Source organism: Aythya ferina (assembly GCF_964211825.1).
Source record: "Aythya ferina genome assembly, chromosome: 2".
NCBI classification, from domain to species: Eukaryota; Metazoa; Chordata; class Aves; order Anseriformes; family Anatidae; genus Aythya; species Aythya ferina.
The window spans coordinates 66315921-66341129 of record NC_140297.1 but is presented as its reverse complement, the minus strand read 5'-3'; the positions used below and the strand labels follow the sequence as shown (position 1 = coordinate 66341129).

General features: G+C 38.8%; 1 protein-coding gene across 3 annotated transcripts in view; it reads right to left on the bottom strand.

Annotated features, from left to right (window-relative positions):
• Positions 1-25007, bottom strand: part of LOC311432951 (C-C chemokine receptor type 8-like) — a 122155-nt gene extending 97148 nt beyond the window's left edge. For all 3 annotated transcript variants that reach the window (XR_014690442.1, XR_014690443.1, XM_084511594.1), the window contains exons 1-2: positions 24974-25007; positions 24510-24637 (exon numbers count right to left, since the gene is read on the bottom strand). The gene's annotated coding sequence lies outside the window, so the exon portion shown is untranslated. The remainder of the gene's footprint in view (positions 1-24509; positions 24638-24973) is intronic.
• Between the last annotated feature and the right edge of the window lie 202 nt (positions 25008-25209).

The window sequence follows — 25209 nt, the reverse complement described above, 5'->3', positions numbered from 1 at the left end:
TAGAAAGAAAAAAAATGACAGGGACAGTTTCCATTTTGTTGAACTGTTCTTCAGGCATTTGAGGAAGAAAAGATTTTTATTGTGAGGTAAGAGGAATAAGTTCCAGAATATCCCCCTACTGGCATTTGTAATGTGAATCAAGGCTGAACCTGATAAACATCAAGTTTTATGCCTTCTGAGAAGTAAGGAAGGGAAAGGAAGGGAAAGGAAGAGAAAGGAAGAGAAAGGAAAAGGGATGGAGGGATGGAGGGAGGAGGGAGGGAGGACTCTTAATTCAGGCTACTTCACTGTGGAAAAATTTTCTGGTGATTGGAGCAACTAAGGTGTATTTATACTGTTCTGAATGAAGATACTCAAGCTAGTTCTACATTAGTCCAGTGTGGTAAAGAAAAAATGTTGTGTGACTTAACATATCTTGCTGATATGTAAGTCATGCCTTCTTTCACATTTCTAACAGTCCCCATGAGCTTGGATTTCTGTCCCCAATCTTAAAACCTGGGTCACTCCCCAGGGAAAGCTGAATTAAATCATAGAATCATGGAAGAGTTTGGGTTGGAAGGGATCTTTAAAGATCATTAGTTCCAACCCCCATGCTGTGGGCACAGACTCTTCTACTACATTAGCTTGCTCAAAGCCCCATCCAAAACACTTTCCTCTTGTGGCCTTGGAAACAGTCTCTCTCTGCTCCATTTTTCCATATTCTGTACAGGAATACTAGTGCTGAGCTAACCCACAGAGTTATAGGAAGAAAAAATGCGTTCATGACTGTGACATGTCAGAAAACGTTCTACAGAGTTAAGCATCCAAACAGCCTGGATTTTAGTTGATTAGAGAACATTTCATCATGGAAGCAACAGCGTTACTCAATTTTATAAGAGAGACTCTGAAGTGAAATCATTGTTTGTTTCCCCACTGCTCCTTTAAACAGATCCTTTTGCTGCCTTGCCTTAGGCAATGTCAGCAGTGACTAGGCATTGCTGTGACTTCATCTAACACATCAGCTAGTTTCTGCTTGGAGTATTAACAGTGCAATAGCAGCACCACAGAGCTCACACACTGCAAGTCATCAGAAGCAATGAATAAACACTTAAGTGGTTTGTCTGTGCAGAACTTTGTGCTGTCACAACTCCATAGCTATCCATACCAAGCCAGATGCATATAAGACATGCTGGGTTTATGCACACTACCTATAGTTTGTACACCCCCAGTGACAGAAGTTGAAGATAAGTAAAAGCCAAATTCCATACTGATTTACATATTATGCAGTGCAACCAACAAGAAGAAATTGCCCTGTGTTGTTTAATTTCAGTCCTCTGAACAAAAGTGGAATGGACATGTTTGGGAATGAAAGAATACATGTTTTGTTCCCCTGCCACTCTTCTAATTGTTAATTTGTGATGTAAGTCACACAAGTAATGATAGATGTGGTTCTTTCCCCACATTCAATTTTCTTAGACAATAACTAGGGAAATAGTAAACCAAATTCTACTTCAAGTTACACTTGATGCAATTTCATTAAGTTGAATTATACTAAAGAACAAATTCCTATAAAGCAGACACACTGCAAGCTAAGAATTAAGACCCAGGATTCTAAGGCACTGTGGTTTTATTTTTTTTTCCTCCAAGTGCTGTAGTTTGCAATTATTGTAATTATTGTAACTCAGAAATTTCTAGAAGAAATTAACTATTCATTTCTGTTATAATTTTTCCCTTTCTCCTATTTTCCTAGATATAGCATAGAATCACCTTCAGTTTCTATTTGCTTTCTTTCTCCCGGTGCTCCCATTTTGTCTTTTCATTTCTTTTCCCCATTTTCTTTTTCTGCTTCTCCTTCATCATTCCTGCCTTCAGTGCTCCTCCCTTCAGATTCTGCTACTCAACCTGCTGTGCAACTGTAGCTTCTGCCTTTTTGGATTCAGCTTCTCAAAGATGAGAGGAGAGAAATTCCCAAGTGTAGGATTCATTTCATCCCGCTTCAGCTGCTGAAGAGCTGAGCCTATAGCCAATGATAATTTCAGAAATCTATTTGACACCCATGGAAGAGAAATGAGCACCTCTAATGAGTGATTTCTTCTATCACTAAAAAGATATATAAAAGATATATACTGAACTGCCTTCTGTATAACACTAATACTTCCTAATCTATACCAGATGCCTAACAGACTTACCTAAGGGGTAAATATAGCTGAGATGAGTTCTCAGGCTGCTCACATGTGACAGAAAAGTGCTTGTTGTTTGTACTGCATAGCTTGTTTTGCATAGCTTTAAGAAAAAGAGAAACTGAAGCAGATCTCTTGACAGCTGCTTGATTGCTGAGCACCACACAATAATGACATTAAAATGGAAATAGATGGGTCAGTTTAAAACTTCCCATATTCAAATCAATCCCAAAAGGCATAAATTTCATTTCATTTCTACCTGCAGCCAAGGGGAAACCACCTAAAACATATTTCTAGCAACAGTTGGATCTAGGATATTTTGTGCACTCACCCAGAGAAAAATAACCACAAAAGATATTAAAATGATTCTGTATTTATCCTTCCATACAGAAATGAAATTGGAGAAAAAATTGAAAAAAGAAGAGTCGTTACACAGAGACACTGAATCCCTAGGAAAGGACTAGATTGTTCATAACTGCAACATTGTGTCCCATTATAGAACTGGACCCCAAAAGAAGAACAAAGACTTTTGACAAAGAAATCCAAATTGTGAAACAAAGGCATCAGCCCGTTCCAGAACAACCCTTAAGGGTATATATGGTAGGCATAACAGAACATCCAAACTGCCACATGAGCTGAGAGGACACAAAGTGCTGACAGTTGGTCTTACGCACCCCTGATATTACTGGGTAGCTGGCATCAACTAAACACACAGTATAAGGTTGAGTGGAGATTGTTTGAAGGGCACTTTAAAATATTTACAAAGGCAAAACCTTCAGGAAGTTATTTTTCTCTACCCTCTTTCCAAAACTAAACAGATGGTGAATGTTTCTTAGCTAAAAATGCTGCCAAACATTCTGGCAAAGTAGCCTGATACATCACAACTGATCTTTCACTTCTCCCCATGTGCTCTTCCACCAGATCCTAAAGAATGAAAGGCCAAAGGCAGCCTTGCTAGCTAACAGACAGCTTGAAGATGGAGCTTCCTGCACTACCCACAGCTGGATGTACATTTTTTGTATCACAAATAAACTCTGTCTTGGGGCACACTAGAATAGATGCACACTAGACTTTGATACTGTTAAAGGAGAACGTAAAAAAATGATTAACAGTATGCTCTACACTTAAGATTTTTTGGTTTTAGCATCCTGCCACCTTGGTTAAGAGGACACATGCATTAGAATAATGCAGGTCCCAAAGCTATAAACAGAACTATACAGCATTTATTACCATGGGAAGTTCAACTGATGTCAAGATGATTTTTGCATCGCGAACCTGCTGTCACAATGAGGACTGACAAGTATCTATCCAAGCACTGAACTTTGAGGCCCTATCTTTCTTTCTTTCTTTCTTTCTTTCTTTCTTTCCTTCTTTCTTTCTTTCTTTCTTTCTTTCTTTCTTTCTTTCTTTCTTTCTTTCTTTCTTTCTTTCTTTCTTTCTTTCTTTCTTTTTTCTTTTCTTTTCTTTTCTTTTCTTTTCTTTTCTTTTCTTTTCTTTTCTTTTCTTTTCTTTTCTTTTCTTTTCTTTTCTTTTCTTTTCTTTTCTTTTCTTTTCTTTTCTTTTCTTTCTTTGCCTTCCTTTGTATTGGGTATAGGTGGCCTGGTGTAGGCTGGTAGAGGCCAGGGGCTCTCCATGTTGGACACAGCAATTTTCAACTGGTTCTGATGGCCCTGTCACAGGACACAGCCCATCAGTGAACCTGGTGGCACCTCTGTGAAAACATATTTAAGAAAAGTGAGAAACTGTACAGGGAACAGAGCTTCTGTTAGTGAAGGATTTTCCCATACAAAGCACCATGCAAGTCTTCGCCAGATAATGGCTAAAATGCTGGTACTACTTGCTGTTTCTCACTTCCAGGAAAAACTGTCAGCAGGAATATGCTAAGAGGACTTTTCAGATAGTAGCTTTCCAGATAACTGGGGCAGAGATCTGCAGGCAGATTAGCAACACATTTTGTATTAACTTTCTACCCTGAACCTGTGTATTGTGTGTGGTGCCCACTCATGCACCCAGAATCACCCTGCCTTTTTTTTCTTTTAAACATGAGTTCACATGAGCAACAGAAAATTTTCAAATCCAAGACCCCGAAGTCAATGGACTTCAGCTGGCAGCACAGCTGGCAGCACAGAAGGAAAGAAACCATAAGTTCTCTGCCTAGGCAGAAAATGAATAAAGTATTCCCTATGTTTCTTCTAGCAAGTTCACTAGATATAACAGTCCTGCCTTTGTTACTTGCATTCATTCAAAGAGATTATGTGAAGGCTCAAATGAGTGCAATTTTTCACAAGTCTGTTGAGCAAATGCACCCTTGTTTTGGACAGTGGCCCATCTGCTCTATACTCTTTACATAACGGCATTGCTGGATATAAATCAACAGTGCTTAAAAGTAATTTAAAATATGCATGCATTCCCACCATCTACACCTTCAGATCAGTACATCTTTTTCCAGCCACCATTTTCTGCCACGTCAGAGCACCATCTTTACCCATTTCCGTACTTCTGCTTTTTTTAGTGTGTGCCCCACTGCACAACCCATTCATGCAGTGCACTCCACACCTCCCTCATCTGGGTCAGTCAGCTCTGACCTCCTGCACCCACCAGCACAACTGCCTCTTGCCTTTCTGTGCTTATGGCAGGCGTGTGATCAGCCTGGGAAAACAGTCTGAGGTTCTTCATCTCCAAGTCTCTCGCTGCTGCCTCATTCTTTGATCACTGCAGAGTACTCATGCATGGCTGAGGAGTGCTGTGTATTGTTCAATTAAAAGCAAACAAAGCAAAGGTTTGCTAACTCAGTGCATCAACTGCATTAACTCTTACAGCAGTATCAATAAGGAGCAGAATCTTTTGCATCTGTAAAGTGAAAGACTTTGAACCATACCTAAAATTAAGAAGGAAGAAGAGATCATCTAATAGATTGTGAGAAGAGTGAGGAATTTGATTTATTCCTGTGTTAAATTTATCCTTCCTGTCATTTTCTTGGCTCATGAAGTATTCATTGTGATCTGTGAAAGTCTGAGGCAAATAAGACAAATTTCTATCTTACAGTGGGGCCATACATATACGTAGTCAGGCAAAGAGAAATCAAGATGCAAGTATATCTTGTGTAATTTGCAGTAAAGTATCTTTCTGGGAACCTTAATCATATTTGAAAGACTTGGGAACAAATCCACATGTAGTAGATATTTTTCTTTCTCAATGTTCTTGTAAGTTGCTGGCTTAGAGACAGTTGAAAAGTAGTTAGATAGCTGAAGCGTATTCTAAGTATATTTTAAGACTTTTTTAATTTAGAAATGTGAAATATCATTAGACTACTAAGATTTCCAAAGGTTCAATGGTAGCTGTGCAGGTGGTAGTAAATTAAGTGATTGGCAAATAAAAAGTTCAGAAAACTAGAGGGTTTAAAAATCTCAGAACATAACAAAATGACTTGACCACAGTGTAAGCTATTTTCCCAGAGAAGAGATTTTTGAAAGATTAGTCTGAGGAAGAAAAGGCATGACAAGATTTAGTATTGCAAAGTGATGGCATATCAGAGCAGAAGTGAATTGTTAATTATGAGCTGTGATGGCAATTATCCATTGTATTAATTTACTAAGGGACCTTAAACTGTGCGCAGGTGTAGGTGTCTTTCTAACAGATGTACTACAGATTGGACAGGAGCTGGTGGCAGAATACAGAAGATACTGCTGACATTCTTCATCCTGCACAAGTCACAAGGTCGTTAGCTACAATTTTTCATGTCATCCCCAAATCATTCTCACCTCAACAAGTGGGAAAGGGTCATATGCCCTCTGTTTATAGATGTTGACAGGCAAAACTTTCCTGTCTAACCAGCAGGGCTTTTTCTGCCCACTTCCAATTTTTTGGCATTGTTTGGCTTTCAGGTTCCTTTTTAGTAGATAAGGCTTTGTCTTGCTTAAAAAGTCTCAGCACTATGAGTTTAAGATAACACAGAAAATATACTATTTTTTTTCTGACCACTATTGGCTCCCCTTTTGCCCCAAACCACTACCATCAGATTCCCACTTCCACTTTCACTGCATTTTGGGAGAACTCTAAGAGAAGACTAAACTGAACAGAGATCAGGAAAAAACTGTAAAGTTAAAATCCTCCTCCAAGCACTTTTCATGGATTGGAAACCTGACAGCTGAAATTAGACTGAAGGTCAGTAACAGATTTGATACTCCCTAGCAAACAATTTCTACACAGCAGATGACAGTACAGTTTCTAAGGTTTATCACATTAAATCTCCATTTTCATAAACACATCTGAATACAGAAATTAGATGAGCTAAAAATACTACAAAATACAAGGATTATGAATGAAAGTAAAAGTGCTGCCAACAATTTAGTTAGCTTCAGTCATAAGACTGCACTGGGTAACTGTCCTGTCTTACTCTCTGAAGTATCAGCTCACTGAGAAGAGATGTTTTCATACATAAATGAGAATGTTTTCATACATAAATGCTGAAGCTGAGACTTAAAGAATGTTAAAAGCTGACTTTTTTTTTTCCTACCCCTAGGCAAAACAATTCAGAACTATCTTACAAAAACAGAATAAATAATATAACATTGCAGATGGTCACAGTTTCACCAAAATAAATAGGTCAAAGTGGCAATAAATTAGGAGAAACCCACTGGATAGATATATCAGTACTATCAATAGAATAAGTCTTTAGAGCAGATATTTCGCATTAGAGAAATACTATTTTCATGCATGTGTTAGTATTTTCAAGATATGTTTATATGCTTCAATTACGCAGAATTTAATGGTAAACCAATAAAGTTTGGTTGTGTGTTGTTTTTGTTTCTGTTGGTGGTGGTGATTTTAATCATATGTGGCTTCTAAATTATATGACAGATCTGCCTGCAAAATGCTGTGGTCAAAATTCTGAGGTCAGTTCATTGTCCATTGCAGAAGGAAAGTTAAGATAGATTTTACAACAATTTGCAAAATATATAAAGTATGTTGCAACAATAGGGAGCCTTGAGAATGACTGGTCTATGAAGATGAGTTTTTGGACTTGTATGTAATTTTTTTACTCCATATTCTTTAGAAGGAGCTTGTCACCTAAGATGGGGTAAGAAACTCTGCTGACTTGCAAATTCTAAGAAAAAACTTGCATTTCTGTTATTTATTTATCCAGTTCCTAGTATAATAGATGCTTACTCACTAAGGTGCTTTTAAGTGCCACAATAAGGCAAAGGAAAGATGAGATAATAAAACCTTGTAACTCACACTACAGTGAGTTAATGATGCCATGTACCATGAGAAGCTAGGCTGTGAAATTACATGATTCATGGTTGCTAGGCCAAAAACTTTGAATTTAGATGCTGTGACATCTTTCCTAAGTTCTGCCACTAACTCACTATGTGTGCCTAGACATGTTACCTCTTAGCTATCTTTCAAGTAATTAATTATAAAGTGAAACTGGTGTCACTTCTTAAAATTTTAGCTGCACAGAGGAACAACAGATCAGAAAGGTGCTGCTAGAATTATTTTTCTACTTTTTCCAGCAGTTAAGACTTACAAATGAACAAATGTGAAATTTGATATGAAATACCTGTACAGGACATATTAAGTTGATTTAATAACACTTGTGTAAAAAGAGCACTCACTCTCCCTTTTATTTTATTTTATTTTATTTTAGTTTAGTTTAGTTTAGTTTAGTTTAGATTAGTTTAGTTTAGTTCTGTCATATAGAAAAATCCTGTAACTGGAAGTGTCTATGAGGAAATACAGAAAGAACAGTCATAAAGGCCTCCCTACTACCTCTACAATATTGCCAAAGAGAGATTTCAGTCAAATTTCAGTGTACAGTCATTTGTGCACTGTAAATCATTTATTTACTATTAAATGTACATATCTTGGCTAGCTTGCCAAGCTTGGTATAGGAAATCTGCCAAATGACTATAAAAGAAAGACCACATATAAATAAGCACTTTCTAGGTGGTATCTGAATTTAAAATTGAAAAATACTTGTGTCAAGGAATCTGATTTTTGTATAGGTAATAAATAAACTAAAGACAATTCCATTCCCCAGGAAAAATGGCCTGTAATTTTTTTCAGGAGGCCACAACAAGAAGAGTACAGTTGCAACTGATCTGTGCATTCCTTCCATGTCACTATTTATCTCCTCCCATAACTAAAGTCCAGTTATGGCATGCAGGACAACACTCAGGGACAGAGTCTGCGCTACAGCAAATCAGAATATTTCCACCAATTTAATGATGCTATCTTAATTAGGCAGGTTAATGTTTTGGCCTTTGGGATTTTTTTAATTGCTTTGGGAGCCAGCAAAGATTTGGCCTGCACAATAAATATGAAATCTTCCTCTGAGGAGCCTGTCAAAAGTCGAAAGCTGATGGCTATTCTTTATTTTCCATACACTCTTTACATTTTCTGCAATAAAGATTAGATTCCGTCTTACCTTGTTTCCCCGAAGCACAGTGCTTTCATATAACCCAGAACCATTAATGAAGCAGCTGGGATTCATCTGGAACAATTTACAGCCTTTTCTTCATGCTTATCTCTGTGAGAAGCAGCAATAACTAGTAGTGACATGAAGGCTTACATCCTATTTAAAATATATATTTATTTTATTTAGGGTAGAGTAGCATAGAGTAGCGTAGCATAGCGTAGAGTAGCGTAGAGTAGCGTAGAGTAGAGTAGAGTAGAGTAGAGTAGAGTAGAGTAGAGTAGAGTAGAGTAGAGTAGAGTAGAGTAGAGTAGAGTAGAACAGGATGGAACAACTCAGTTGGAAGGAAGCTATACAAAAATCATTAAGTCCAACTGCCTGACCACTTCAGGGCTAATCAAAAGTTAAAGCATATTAAGGAAGATATTGATGCAGCTTTGTGCTGTTCCCATGTGTCCTATCATTGGTTAATGGGGAGCAGAGATGGGCACCTCCTTCTGCACTTCCCCTCCTCAGGAAGTTGTAGAGAGCAATGAGGACACTTCTGAGTGTCCTCTTCTCCAGATTAGACATCCAAAGTGCCCTCACAGCCTCTCCTCACAGGACACGCCTTCCAGTCCTTTTACCAGCTTTGTTGCCTTCACTTCATTGCTTTCTATAAATTATTTGAATAGTTCTAGAAGAATGCTAACATTGTCTGACCAAGCCCTTTATGTAGGCCCAACCCACTCATTTCTCAAATTACTGACTGAGAAAAATATTTATTTATTTATTTATTTTTTTAAATTAACAGTTTAGACCAGTTCCATATATGCCAGTATTGTTTACAGACATCTGCATCGTTAGCTTCCCAGCAATTTTGTACAGAAGACAGCTGTCTGGAACAAAAGTAGAAGATAACCCCTGCCTCACAGATCAACTAATAATTACATTTAACAAGGATGTTGGATGGCTAGATGAACAAGCACTTAGACGGATTTTGAATAATCACCTATAAAACTAACACTGATTTTTTTTAAAACAAAGTAAGCAGAGTTGGAATTCTAATCCTAATGAAAATCATTGGAGTGTAAGTTCAGCTTTCAAAAAGATTTAAGCACAGGTTACGGGCCAAGTTCACAACACAGACACCACTGGTATTACAGCACTTATAAACATTGCTACTGTACAGCTAATGAATTGCTCCAAAACCAGCAGCTCTGGCTGAAGTCCCAGAAGCCTTGAGACAAAATAAGCCTTCTGTGGCTTGAAATGAAGACTTTGAGCTCATCAAGAGTGGGAAGGAGCAATGCACACCTTGACAAGGGGACCTAATCCCACCCATCTTCTGAGCAAACCTCAGGCCTGGCACCAGTCAGATCTCACTGCAGAAGTGTGAGTAGGCAGAGCAGGGCACCACCATACCCACACAAAATCCTACTGCTCTGAGACGGTGGAGAGAGAGGTATGACTGCTAGAAAATAGGGTTCTTCCACAGTTCACTTGTAAAAGCCTAATCTTTGCTTAAGCCAATGGAGAAGCATCATCACCAGGCATTAATAAATAAATAAATAAATAAATAAAAATCATTTACTGTACCTCACCCTGCATTGTCAGATTGTCAGATAGCTCTAGTAATTTCTTGGTTCACGTTTTCTCCAATGTTTACTTCCCAAGGGCACTGAGAAGAAAAGACCTGTCAGTTCCAGGTCTGAAAATCCTCAGAACTAGCAGGCTGCTCTCAAAAGCCTGGTCCAGAGTTTCCAGATCCTATGTGCTCTGTAAAAATACCTATTTCTTCCTACAACTAAAAGAAAAGGACAGATTCCTCAGGCTGAAGCACATTGAAAGGGTTCAGAAGCAGGACGAAGAGCAGTATTGACTGAGCTGATGACAGGTTGTCCTCTCACATTGCCACTTCACATGAAGTAGCAGCTAGAGGAGCCATGGAGCAGCTGGCCAAATAGCTGGATAGAAAAGATGCTATAGGGTGATTGCAATTTAGAGAAAAGAACATCTGTGCCTCGGGGAAAGAGGAGCCAGAAAAGTCTTGGTTCTGCAAATGTTTAGTCACTCCTTTACATGTACTTTCCTGAGAAGAGCATTTGATTTCATGGTGTTCAGCAGGGGGATATACAAACCACTGCTCTCATCCATCTTACAAAAGTAACCCCTGGCTTCCTACAATTGAACAGTGCAAGGACAGTCAGCAAAGCAACCTTGCACTCCTCACTTGCCTATACAATACACAACTGCATGCCCCAGAACTGAGCCTAGAACATTTATTAGGTGTCAGAAGAGAAGCAGGTCTATGGAACAATGTATTCTGTAGCACAGGCGATTAAGCAGTTCATCTCTCCCACTTCATGAAAAATAAAGGAGTTTTCTATGGTCATTAATTAATAGGTAAAATCTCAGAATCATAAGCATGTGTCTGATTTTATTACTCCAAGTAAGTGCCCCCTACATGTCTTCCCCCATGGGTTCTAGCCTATAGATGTACAATTCCCTCTACAGTTCATTAAAAATGAGCTTTGATAATGTACAGTGACTGCATAAATAGATTGAACAGGACCTTCTCACTCATCTTTCAGAGGGAGAGGTATAATTTTGCTGCTGTTTTCTAAACAACCCACTTTCAGGACCCACTGGTATATAAACTTTGCGAATATGAGAACTACTAAGCACTGCCTTACTTTTGAGATACTTGGTCCAAACTTGGCTGTTATCAGGAGCATTCATGGTCTATTCTGTTGACAACAGCCCAAGCTATTGAATTCTAAAAAAACATAATAAAAGTCTCAATGACCATCTAGACATTTATTAGAGACAGGAATACATGTCTGAGCCCTCTCTTAAAAACTTGTCATGGTGATGAGACAGAGAATGAATAAAAATACCTGCAACTTGTTTCTGATAAGAAAGCAAGACCCAAATTAATTTTGGTAGCTGGCTGTTTGAAAAACATTGTTGATAATGCAGAGATGTCTGGACAGTAGAAACTTTTGGGCACAACTGGAGTATTATTAGTTCACAATGTTCCTTGCTTAGTGGGCCATGCAGAGCACTGACACAGTAGCTATGGCTGTGGGAGGTTTCCTGGAAATGCAGTGATTTTTCATACACCTACTTCATTTTTTCCTCCTTTGTAGGGTGACATGGTGGATTTGAAGACTGACAGAAGGAAAACTGAGGCCTAGGCCCTTTTGCATCTTCAACCATGTGCTCCTTTACTAGCTATTCTCAGCAGCTTTCATACTATGACAGAGCTTTCTGCAGAAACTGAAGCCACCTTCCCCAAGCAGAATCTTTATGAGAAGACAAACAGCATAAAATAGCGTGCTGTTCCCTCAGACTGGAAGGAAACCTCTCTGTTTTTCTCTGTGGAGAGAATAAAATGATTTCCTGATGGAAGAGATGAGGATGAAGAAAAAAGCTTGAAGATAAGCAACGGACAGCTGTTTTAATATATTAAGTTCAAAACAGTGCTACATCTTGCACAGCTCTTCACTGTCTTTAGTAGCACAGCATGCCATCGTGCACTGACTACCTCCTAGCTTGAATGTCTACTCTGGTGGACAACAAGACCATTTTGAGGACTGGGATTTAGAAAAAAAAACTGCACTCAAGTGCTTCCAAAGAACTTGATCACCATTGATTATCCTTGCAATTATTACTGCAAATGAGCAGAAACACTTGAAAAAAGACATAAAGCAAATCTTAAAAATAAACAAACAAACACAAAACTTTCTATTTCAAATTGCATTTCATCTTAACAGCTGCATTGCTGCTAGTAGATATACCCAAGACCTCTGGTATACCAAAACTTGTTTTATTACATCATATAACCTGTTGTTTACTTAGCTGACTGAACATAGCTTTAGAGACATTTTCAAATACTTATAGAGGAGGGAGAAAAAAATCTTTTCTTTCTTACATTGATCATCAGGACACTTTAATTTGTTTAACTTTTTCACTTGGTGTTAACAACAATTTAGCCCCCAACTCAAGCCAAACAGTGTAGTTACCTTGGGCAGTGTGAATAATAATGAAACTATCTGCATGTTTGGCCTTGAAAAAGACATATCTTTATTTGTGTCAGCCCTTTTGCTATCTTGTCTACAGTGTCTAATTCATACCCACATTATGTTGCTGTCCTAGTGATGCACTTGGAAGCCAGTTCATTAGAGAGTGGGTAGAAAAAGAACATGAAAACTCTGCAGCTGAACAAAGTTCCCCTGCTGCAGGAGTGGAAAAACAGGTTGCCCTTCACTCACCAGCAGTCCCATCAAGAGGTGAACTGCATGAGCACATAGTTCCAGAAGAAGGGGCTGAAGTTGTTGCAGAAGTTCAATTTCTTTTCATTACATTTGACAAAGTGCATACAGAAAAAGTTACACAATTTGATGACATGAATAGTTGAAAATTTTCTGTTTGGGTCATGTTATATTTAACACAACTACGATTAGCAGCATCAATAAATTGGTAGGTCATTTTTCACCAATTTAGAGGTGATCTTGCAGGCCTTGAGGATGCTAGCTGAAATGTACCAGCTGGATTCCTACCTGAAATAGTGTTTCCTTTTTTTTCCTCATCTGTACTTTACTGCAAATTGAATGCCAGCCTAATGGCTTGTCAGGTCACACTGTCCAGCCCCAAGAGGCATTGCATTTTGATTTGCATTCCATCGTGACAGTGAGTTTACCATCTTCTCTTTCTGAAAACATCTTCAAAATTCACAGCTCAGTGTGTTGCTATTTTTGTTATGATTTTATCTGGTTCCTGTGAGTTTTTCCTCCTTTTCCAGAAAGGGAGACATGCGTTAGTTTTTGCTGAGCTCAGCACTCTTGCTGCAAGACCCAGTTTAGCTCTTTGGAAAATTAACGGACATAGTCCCATTTCTACTGATTCTTATAGAAGAAAAGCTAGAGCCACATGTTTAAAAAATAAAAATTAAAAAAAAAATAAAAAATTCTGTCAACCTCAATGGAATAGGTTCTTAAGAGGACAGCTCCACTTTGTCATCTCTGTTACAGAATCCCAGAAATGGCAATGGTAACATGAACTGTATATGTAATAGTGGTGAAGATGTGTACTTCTACTTCCTCCTCCTTATAAAGCACTAGCTTAAGAATAGTAAACTTTGAACCCTTCATTTCAACTAAGTGGTGTTCAGAGGTACTTGCTCAAACGTTATTTAAAAGCCATAGAGCTACTTTACTTTCCACTCTCCTGATGTGATACGTGAAGTGGGATTTCAGAGCCCCGTACATCTGCAGAAGGCAGGTTTAAGTTCATGTTTCCAAAACTCTTCATAGTGTTCCCAGTAGCATAAATACAACTATCTTGTTGTAATGCATACTGGTGTGAAATCTGCACAAGTTATTCAGAAATAAATAAGATGCATAAAAATTACAAGTATTTGACTTGTTCCTATGAAATAAGTTCAATATTTTTAAAGCTTTAAAAATATAGCCCTTCATCTTGCCACTTCCCTGTCACTTACTATAAGCTTCTTCCCATTTGTTAGCTCTGAGTCTACTTGCAGTCAAAACACCCAGAGTTTGCAATCCTACAAAATAAGCTGATTTTAGAATTCTTTCCCCTTGACTGAGCTGTAAAACACCAATGGATATTAGGTATTGCAGAAAGCAAGAAGAAAGAACAGGGTGTAATCTGTGGTAGGTTCTTCTTTTACAAGCTGAAAAGCTGCTAAAAAAAGATACAGGTTCTTTTCACTCTCTTTATATCATTTTCCTGCTGGGCTTTTTCTTTAACTTTTACATGTGGTATCATTTCATGACATTTCACGTAGGAAAGTTTTTCAGCAACTCTTTGAACTTCTAGTTCCAAAGCAAGTACAATCCCTTGCTTTCTAGCACTTCTGTGCCAGTTGCAGGACAATAGTGCTGTGTTTTCTCATCTTCTTCTCTCCTCACCTCCTGTTACCATCCAGGTGGGCTGCAGTTCAATTATCATACTCTAATGAACATCAAGGCAAGCAATGAGTCACTGCTTTTAATTGCCACTGGTTAAAAAAAAAAAAAAAAAAATCTTATTCAGAAGTGAATTTTATTCATCCCATCTGATGTTGAATATTTCTTTTTTCTTGTCACTTTATTCTGTTGTTTTGAATCTCCTTGACCTCCTTAAGGGAAATAAAGGTGGTCCTGTGGCTCTGGAGCATATCCTTGTACAGCTAATCAATCAGAATAATCACTTACATTATCTATAGTGCAATATTAAAAGAGATCATTGGTCATAATCAGCTGGATCATTAATAGCTAAGAGGGGTAACCATTTAGTTTACTGGGTCATAAGTTCAGTGGGTCATCAGGTAAACTATTCTTACTAACAAAACTGAAGGCAACCATTCAGGGAAACAAATGATTTTCTTAAGTAAATGAGCTGAACATCAGAGAAGCCAAACTGTTTCATTTTCATTCATCCAAAGACTATATGAATCTAAAACAAATAAACATGACCACACTGAAAAGAAGCAGATAAATGGAAAAGCAAATGATTGTAAGGAGAAAAGAACCAAGGCATTATTACACTATGTGACAGTGGCGTAATCTCACAGGGAAGCTGACGTACCAATCAGAGAAAAAGCAGCAAAGCAGGTAAGAAAGATTAACTGCATGGTTGTGATACTACATGCTGAAGGGCTCCTTTAAATCCAAGTGTAATGTAATATTACACAGTTAAGACATCCTCACAGTCTCAGGTCTCTTCATGCTTCTGTTTGCCATCCTTACTATCTAAGTGGCTCTTGCAAAATGATAAAAGTTACAGAGTTACACATCTGTTAAAAAGCATATGTTCATCCCTGTCATGATAAGATTTGTCTCCGTGCAGGCCAAACAAAGGTATGTATTTAACAACAGGGCACAATGGTAATATAAATCAGGAAAAAAATTGAAAAGAGTTAGAAAGAGAATGTTGGAGTCTCCTACACTACAGGTGATTTCCAAACTGGCAGATATGGGATGAGGGAAGCAAGTCCCACAAGGACCGAGCCTGAGACTCAGGACTGCGGTGAATAATAGAATCATAGAATGGCTTGGCTTGGAAGGGACCTTAAAGATCATCTAGTTCCAACCCCCCTGCCATAGGCAGGGATGCCACCATGATCTAGATTACATTGCCCAGGGTTTCATCTAACCTGGTCTTGAATACCTCCAGGGATGGGGCATCCACAGCTTCTCTGGGCAACCTTTTCCAGTGCCTCACCACTCTCTGGGTGAAGAATTGCCTCCTAACATCTAATCTAAAGCTCCCCTTTTTTAGTTTTTAGTTTATAACCATTCCTCCTTGTCCTATTACTATCTGCCCAAGCAAAAAGTCATTCTCTTATAAGAAAAAGTCACTTTCTTATAAGACTCCTTTAAATACTGAAAAGTATTTTAAAATTACATTTTTAAAATGTAATTAAAAAATACATTTGGATTAATAGATATTTTAATCTGTCTCATACTGCAAACTGTCATTTCTTGCTGGCTGTCTCTCTGATACCTTATTCAGCTAGCTTTCGCTCTTATTCACCTCCTATATACAATTTCGTATTCACAAACATACATTTAACTTATCCAAACAGTAGCGTGAGAGTTGATAGAATTACTCTCTGAGAAATACAAGAACCAGGCACGTATGTAATTGCTAGCTGTTCCTGTATTAGTCTACCACTGAGTTTTTGACTTGCTTGTAAACCTTGCAATTTGAAGTGAAGGGCTACCTCCACCTAATGCATGGTGCCATGATATCACTTACAATTCTGGTATTGTGACTTCGAATTTGAGAGCATTTTTTCCAGGTATGCCCACAGAACAAATACTTAACAATGTCAAATGCTGTTTTTTCTCTCAATCCTGTCCTCTGGCCATAAGAAGGACAGAGTTAACAGGGGACTAAATCTCCAGTAACTAAATCCTGGAGGCTTATGAAAAACATGGTGTTTAAATGAGGAAAGAATGTTAACTTAAATGAGAAAAGCAAAACAAAAAGATAAATGGTTTTCTGGTATGTGGAGAAGCTGATATAAAAGATCTTAGATCTCTAAAGATCTCTAGAGATCTAATGACGAGCAGCTAAGGGAACTGGGATTATCTATCTTGGAGAAAAGGAGGTTCAGGGGATACCTTGTCGCTCTCTACAACTGCCTCAAAGGAGGTTGTAAGCAAGGTGGGGATCAGTCTCTCCTCTGAAGCAACAAGTGATAGGAAATGGCCTCAAGCTGTGCTAGGGGAGGTTTAGGTTGGATATTAGGAAAAATTTCTTCACTGAAAGGGTTGTGAGGCATCGAACAGGCTGCCCAGGGAAATGGTTGAGTCACCATCCCTGGAAGTGTTCAATGAGTAAATGTGGTGTTTAGAGAAATAATTTAGTGGTAGACTTGGCAGTGCTAGGTTAACAGCTGGACTTGATGATCTTAGAGGTCTTTTCCAACCTAAATGATTCTATGGTCTTTCAAATGTACTCCAAGAGTATGATAAGCAGAAATTAATGCCAGTGTCAGAATTTCAATGTATGTTAATGCCGTTGGGCCAATGATACAATTAAGGAAATACCATCCTTGCAGTAGATGCCTCATTTTGATTCAGCTTTCAAGGCTATTAATCCTCATCTAAATTGAAACATGCAATCTGTTCATTGTGAAAAGACTTGTTTTTCATGTAAGTGGCAAGCGTGCAGACATCCTGTTCTATTGTCCTGTCAGCAGGACACACAGGTAACCTGATAAGGAATGCAGAGGATAGCAGAGGATAGCAGAGGAAATAAGCAAAGGTCTGAGCTCCCATAGGTCCTACATTAATTTGGGCTTTTGTGGGGAGGAAATCTTTCAAGCTGTTCATTTGATCATTCATTCATAGAACAGTGGAGACTATTAAACAGGAGCGAAAACTCAAATCTTTCTGTCCTATACAATAGAGAATAAAACTCTTAATGTTGCTCTCTAACATTTGGCAACATATCAAACAAATATACCCAAGAAAATTTTGGGTGGAAGCCAGGATTCCAGCCAGGCACCTGCTGTGCAACTGAAAGAAGATACATGCACCATGGAGAGAGCTGACCGGAGAAGGGAAACTATTTATTAATCGAAGTTGAAAGGGAGTAGAGAGAAAAGGGTGGAAACTGTAACTCCCTTTGGTCAGTTTTGTGCATGTAAAACTATTTTTCTTTATGGAAATATAAACTAAGGCTCAATTCCACTGATGGCAACATTCAGCACTACTAGGGCTTTTAAGCATACATTTTCACAAGGTCATTATTGGGTGCCCAAGTTTCTTATGTCCAGACTGCATCTGAGAACAGAACAGCTGCTTTAGTGAATAGAGCACTTGCCCAAGAATTACCTCCTTTGCTTGAATTGAAGTAAAACAAGTGAACAACCTTCTTACACAGTATGTATAGTACACTGGATACCAATACTTTATTTTAAAAGCTAAGACTGCTTTTTTCAAATGTTTCCTCTGTACATTGACCACAGAGAATGTGAAATGCTACTTATCCCAATACTAAACACCAGACTTTTAGCTCAAATGGCAGTAATAAGTGCTTTTCAGCTTTTGATGTCCCTGATTCAATCCCAAGTCTGAAAACCAAAATGGAGCCCATCACTCTACACATCATTATTTTCTTAAGAGTTTTGGAATGGCCTGTAATCAACATATACACACTGAAATATATTTGTTTTCAGTTCTTTGGCCATTAAAGTGTTTGCTTTGGAGAACACTTTTATCTTTCCCACTAGGCTCATTCAAAGATTATCAGTCAAAAGAAAAACACTGCTGGCTGTTGTATGTTCACATAAGCTGAGGAAGCATTCTATGAGAGAATATTCAGTTAATAACCCCTGTAAATATTTTCCTTTTGCTACTTCTGAATGTCCCCTAAGAACAAGCCAACAATTGCAGCACTGTATCATAAAAGAAACAACAGAGTACAGCTACCGCTGCAGATACATCACATCACGTTTTAGCTCAAAAGCACTCTGTTCTGGTAGTGTTGATAGAAAGCAATTGTGCAGTGATACTTGAGTTAATTAGAGGGAAATCTAAGGGGGCAACAGCATCCAGAGATGAACAAATTCCTCATAACTCCTTGGAATTTTGTGGGCTTTGTACATGGGAAGGAATGGGAAAAGCAAACTCTTATCACAATGGGTGCCACATCAGTCTGTAAGAGGCACCAGGGTGAGACAGAAGTTCCCAGTTGGCAAACTATGGCTTGCCTCTCTGAGAAGCAACAGCACCTGATTATATTGTACTGATATTCCCAGTTATAGTCTAGGAAAAAAAAACTAATATCTGAAATCATTATCTTTGCTGGTCTTGACCTAATCTATTCTGCTCATGGTATAGTGCTACTCATTGTAGCATTTTCTCTACCTGGATTTCTAGTGCTCTGCTCCGTCCAGGCTAAACTCATTCACATGATGGATATTCCCTTTGGTTTTTGGGCAAACACCTCCATGACTTCAGAGATCCTACTATCACTACTGTTTCTGTTATTTGTTCCAGCCTGAATTTCATCCCAGACCATTTGATACTCCCATGGATTGCAAGGACAAATGAAAGGCTGGAGTAAGTTGGAACTACAGGGAGCAGAGGAAATGGTACACAGTCTACTACCCCAAAGGCATACAAGAAGCAGTTGCTAATAGGCAGAAGTAGTGTGGAAAGGTGTAGGCATTAGTAATGATAACCCTGTGGTCAGGAGCCTCTGACTGAGGGTAGGTTAGTTCTGTGAAAACTCAAAAGAAGGGTAAATTTCCAGGCTTTTGTCTCTTGTCTTTCCCTGAACATGTCACAATCTGCATGTACTCATAGTATTCTCCCAGCAGCTGTGGACATCTCTGTCTCCTTTTTCACCACGATACATTTTCTGTTCATCCTCCAGGCATTATAGGTACCATTCCTTTAAGAAAACACAGTACCTACAGTATGGATACAAATACAAAGAATGTCTTTGAAAAGAACCACAGTAGTTACCTCCTTTTTTCCCCAAAGAGCTGCAAAAAAGGAATCCCCCAACTTAATTCAACATACATTGCCATAATCTCTGCCTGTCTGATCCTGAGACTTATCAATGAGTCACCCTATAATATTCTTTCTTTTTTTTTTTTTTTAAATAATATATATAAATTTATATATATTATCCAGGACTTCCAGATTTAAGAAGTAAAGGAGACTGTCCCAGTAAATAATAACAATGAAGTAAATATGCCTAGGACATACATAGATGGTATCTGAACACACACACACACACACACACACACACACACTGAGTCCAGTGTTGGTCTATCTTCTTGAGCCCTTCTCCATCTTCTCCTCTCTCTCTCTTCACCACCCTTGACGTCTTTTTGTTCTAACATAAAACTCTTTCCCTTTCCACTAGACAGAGAGAACAGGGAAGGAGTTGAACAGGTAATGAACAACCTGAGAATGTCTGTCTGAAAACAGATTGGTGGAAAAAGAAAGAATAAAAATAACGGAGAGAGAAGGCATGGGAAACAGATGCAAAGGAAATATTGATCCTGGACTGACTATGTGGTCAAAAAGCCATTCATCAAAGGAGTGTGGGACTAGAAGGAGATGGTGTAGAGGACAGACCACAGGAGAGGACAAGGAGAAGAGAATCAGGTGATGTGTGATTGACCAGGTGTGAGGCCAGAAAAGTACACACTTCTCAGGCAGTTAGAACTGAGTACAAGATTTTCAGTAGTCCTTTGCTGTAAGAAGGAAGTTGGATGCCGCATCCCTCACTAGAAATGACAAACTATTTCTGTTATCAGAAAATTCCTGGAGTAGAGGTAAACATGAAGTAAAATGTCACAATTATGTGACACAAATACTGTCACATCAAGATCCCCAACAGTGGGAAAGGCCAAGACTGAATTTGCTGATACTTGTTAGACATATCAACACAAACATATGACAAATGCTGCAGAAATTATGAGAAAGTCTTGATCTGAAACCAACATAAGTCCTTCCATGCCTCTAACACAAAGGAAATAAACCCAGGGTAGTTCATATTTCTCACCACTACAAAGAAAAAGCAGCTATTCTTTCAATATTCAAAGATTTGAAGTGTACAAGCACACTAATGGTATCTCTGCCATCAAAAGGCACATTGAAAGTAACTTCCAAGATATGGTTAATCTTTTGTTTGAATCTGATCTGCTGTACAGTGCCTTTGTCTTTTAACTCATCAGTAGCTCTCTAATCAATAATTTAAATTCTGTTCCCTGGGAAAAAAAAAAAAAACGTTTGCTCATGCGGTTTATTGCCAAACACGTTGTGCAAGACTTACAAAGTCAGCATGAGGGCTTTATGTGAAACACTTAACAAAAAATGGCTGTAATTGTAGCTTTCTATCAAGGACCACAACCATAACAAACAGACATTGTGCTGTGCAAAGAGTAAGCGCATGTATATGTCTTCTTTATATTTGATATTACCATATAAGCAATCCATGTAAAGGTGATCTCCATTTATATTAAGTGGGGGTATTGAGCCTAAATCCAACAAGAGATTTACACACAGCTGGCTCATGGGAACCTGATTTGGAAGCATGCTGCATCTAAAGAGTATTGTATAGGAGCTGTCTTAAGTAGTTTTTCTTCCCTGCAACAGATCCCCAGCTAAAAGACTTATAACATTATCAAAATTTCTGGAAACCTTTTGCCTTTTCTACTTTTTTTTTTTTCCTTTGGTCCACTTTCTGGTCCTCTTTGTACTAGATAGACCATTGTCATACTTTAGCTTTTGAATGTGTTTCTGACAGTATAAGATGAAAACGTGAAAGTTATCATGCATCACTGACAGAGAAATTAGGTCAAAATAGATAAATAGGTCTAAAGTATTCTCACAATGTCAAAGCAAAGGCATCTTAAGTCACTCTTGATTTTTAATTTGCAAAGATGAATTTGTATATGATGATGTGGCAATTATCCATGATGTACCTGCTCCATGCAGCTTACTTAGCACCTTTCAGTCAGTACTATTGATCAGCTGCCAAAAGTATTTACACTGTTTTCTTCTAAAACTCATCACTACCTCATTATGAAACAGCCTTTAATTGTCCTTTCCTGGGAGACAAAGCCACTAATACTGCGCCAGAATCTGATAGAAGGTTAGAAGACAGTTGTATATCTTCAATGTTGTTTTGTTGTTGTTGTTGTTTTGTTTTGTTTTGTTGTGTGTTTTTTGTTTGTTTGTTTGTTTGTTTGTTTTTTGCTTTGACAGCTCAACTTTTTCCAAAAGTGAGACAGATCTTTAGATCTTTACCACTACAACTTTGCCTCTGTCTTGGTCTTCAAACTGTTTAAGACAAGGATGACTTTGACTGGCAAGTAAATGTGTGTGTGACAGAGGGAGAGGGAAAGCATGCATTTCAAAGATATATTCCAAGCAAATGGAAAACAAACTACATTGTGTTAAAACAAGTCTGCCAATTATAGTTTTTACTGTACTCAGATAAATACATGTTACAGTCATAGGGGACCCAGATTAATGAATCATGGTAAAGTCACCTCATAGAGGTTTAAGAAACTCTCAATGTTTCTTTATTATACACAATGGACTGCTACTCGAAAAGCATCAGAGTACACCAGGGAAAGCCCGGCATGCTGGGACATTCCAGGGACAAATAGGCTACCTGGGGGATGAATCATTTTTTTGCTCAACTGATACCCACACCAAGAGTGTATCAAAGCATATTTAGGTTTTATAATTAAAGAGAAATGGAAACATGAAATACAACAGGTTGTACTGAAACATCTCTTGATCAAATATAGTTTGAAACTCAGACAAAATCAGAACCAAAAAGATTCATTGTGTTGCCTGTTCTCTGACTCTAAGTTAATTGCAAATTCCTGCTGATTTCAATATGAACAAGTTTTCTGATGGTACCAGTAGAGCAAGCCATAGAAGATAATAGCTTGGCTTATAGATAAAAATGAGCTAAAATTTCATATTATAATATGTTCCCAAGAAGTTTAAACTGAGTTTGAAGTCCAATAGACATTGTTTGTGCTAGGAACCTTTCACATCCATTATGGGTGTCTCTGTGGCCAATACATCAGGTTAGAATATATACTACTCATTCACACAAAACAGTATTACTGTACAGGAAGCTTTATCGGTACACACAAATATCTTATATGGCTATAGCACAACATTCTCTCTGAGGTAGTGCAAAATTTCTGGGGCAAATATTTCTCAACAAACAGTATAACTATGAACAGAAGAGTAACATCCCTTAATAAAAAGAAGCAAAAGATCTATTTTTATTTATAAATGTATAAACGCAATAAATTGTAGCTTTTTTCCAAGAGCAAAATTAGGAAAATGTCTCAACTTTCTCTATGTTTTTTCCTTTTTTTTTTTTTTTTTTTTTTTTTTTTTTTTTTTGGTAGGACTCCTTATTTACTGTTTTTAACTTTTAAAGTGATTAACTCTCGGCTGACAAGTGATAGGACAAAAGGCAACAGACTCAAGTTGTGCCAGGGGAGGTTTAGATTGTATATCAGGAAAAAATCCTCCACAGAAAGGGTGGTCAGGCATGCGATAAAAATAATAATTGATGCAACTCTTTTCAGTGTTTAGTTGTCTTTCCAAGTGCATGCCAAAGCCATTTCACTGCAAGACAAAGCTTTTGAATTTAATTACACTGTTGCTGAGTCACAACACAGTGGAACCTTCAGAACCATAGTGCAGTATTTCAAGCCAAGTTTACATTTTGATTAAATCTTAAAGTACAAGGAAATATATTGAAAGCAGCAAAGACTTTTCTGTATACAATCTTTGCTAGAAATATAAAACTATTTAAAACCCAGTCCTGACCAAAAGATGATTCCTAAGAAAGAGGTCCTCAATGTCCTTGTAGCAAGGGGCCCAAAACTGAACACAGTACTCGAGGTGCGGCCTCACCAGAGCCGAGTACAGGGGGACGATCACCTCCCTAGCCCTGCTGGTCACACTGTTTCTTATACAAGCCAGGATGCTGTTGGCCTTCTTGGCCACCTGAGCACACTGCTGGTTCATATTCAGCCGACTATCAACCAATACTCCCAGGTCCTTCTCTGCCTGGCAGCTTTCCAACCACTCATCTCCCAACCTGTAGCACTGCTTAGGGTTATTGCGCCCCAGGTGCAGGACCCAGCACTTGGCCTTGTTGAACTTCATACAGTTGACCTCAGCCCATTGGTCCAGCCTATCCAGATCCTCCTGCAGAGCCTTCCTACCCTCGAGCAGATCAACACACGCACCTAACTTGGTGTCGTCTGCAAACTTACTGAGGGTGCACTCGATCCCCTCATCCAGATTACTGATCAAGCTATTAAAGAGAACTGGCCCTAGTACTGAGCCCTGGGGAACGCCACTAGTGACCAGCCTCCAACTGGATTTAACTCCATTCACCACAACTCTTTGGGCCCAGCCATCCAGCCAGTTCTTAACCCAACAAACCGTACACCAGTCCAAGCCATGAGCAGTTAGTTTCTTGAGGAGAATGCTGTGGGAAACAGTATCAAAAGCTTTACTGAAGTCAAGGTAGACTACATCCACAGCCTTTCCCTCATCCACTAAGCGTGTCACTTTGTCATAGAAGGAAATCAGGTTTGTCAAGCAGGACCTGACTTTCATAAACCCATGCTGACTGGGCCTGATCGCCTGGTTGCCCTGCAAGTGCCACATGATGACACTCAAGATAATCTGCTCTGTGAGCTTCCCTGGTACTGAGGTCAAACTAACAGGTCTAGAGTTTCCCAGATCTACCTTTCATCCCTTCTTGTAGATGGGCATCACATTTGCTATCTGCCAGTCAACTGGGACCTCCCCTGATAGCCAGGACTACTGATAAAAGATGGAAAGTGGCTTGGCCAGTTCTTCCACCAGTTCTCTCATTACCCTCAGGTGGATCCCATCCAGCCCCATTTACTTGCATACATCCAAGTGCCGTAGCAGGTCGTCAGCCATTTCCTCAAGGATTGTGAGGGCCACATTCTGCTCCCCATCCCCTTCCAGTAGCTCAGGGTACTGGGTAACCAGAGAATAACTGGTCTTGCTTCTAAAGACTGAGACAAAGAAGGCATTAAGCACCTCAGTTTTTTCCTCATCTCTCATCACTAAGTTTCCCCCTGCATCCTGTAAGGTGTTGTCGTGGTTTAACCCGGCTGGCAGCTAAACATCACGCAGCCGTTCGCTCACCCTCCCCACTCCCTCTCTGGGACGGGGGAGAGAAATGGAAAGTGAAGCCCGTGAGTTGAGATAAAGACAGTTTAATAAGACAGGAAAATAATAATAACAAAATAATAATAATAATAATAATAATAATAATGATGATACAATGGTGATAATAGGAAAGTAATAATAATATGTACAAACAAGTGATGCACAATGCAATTGCTCACCACCCGCTGACCGATGCCCAGCCTAACCCCGAGCAGTCCGGCCCCCTCCCCCCGGCTAGCCACCCCTATATATTGTTTAGCATGACGTCAGATGGTATGGAATACCCCTTTGGCTAGTTTGGGTCACCTGTCCTGGGTCTGTCCCCTCCCAGCTCTTACTGCACCCCCAGCCTGCCTGTTGGCAGGACAGAGCGAAAGGCTGAGATGTCCTTGGCTTGGTATAAGCACTGCTCTGC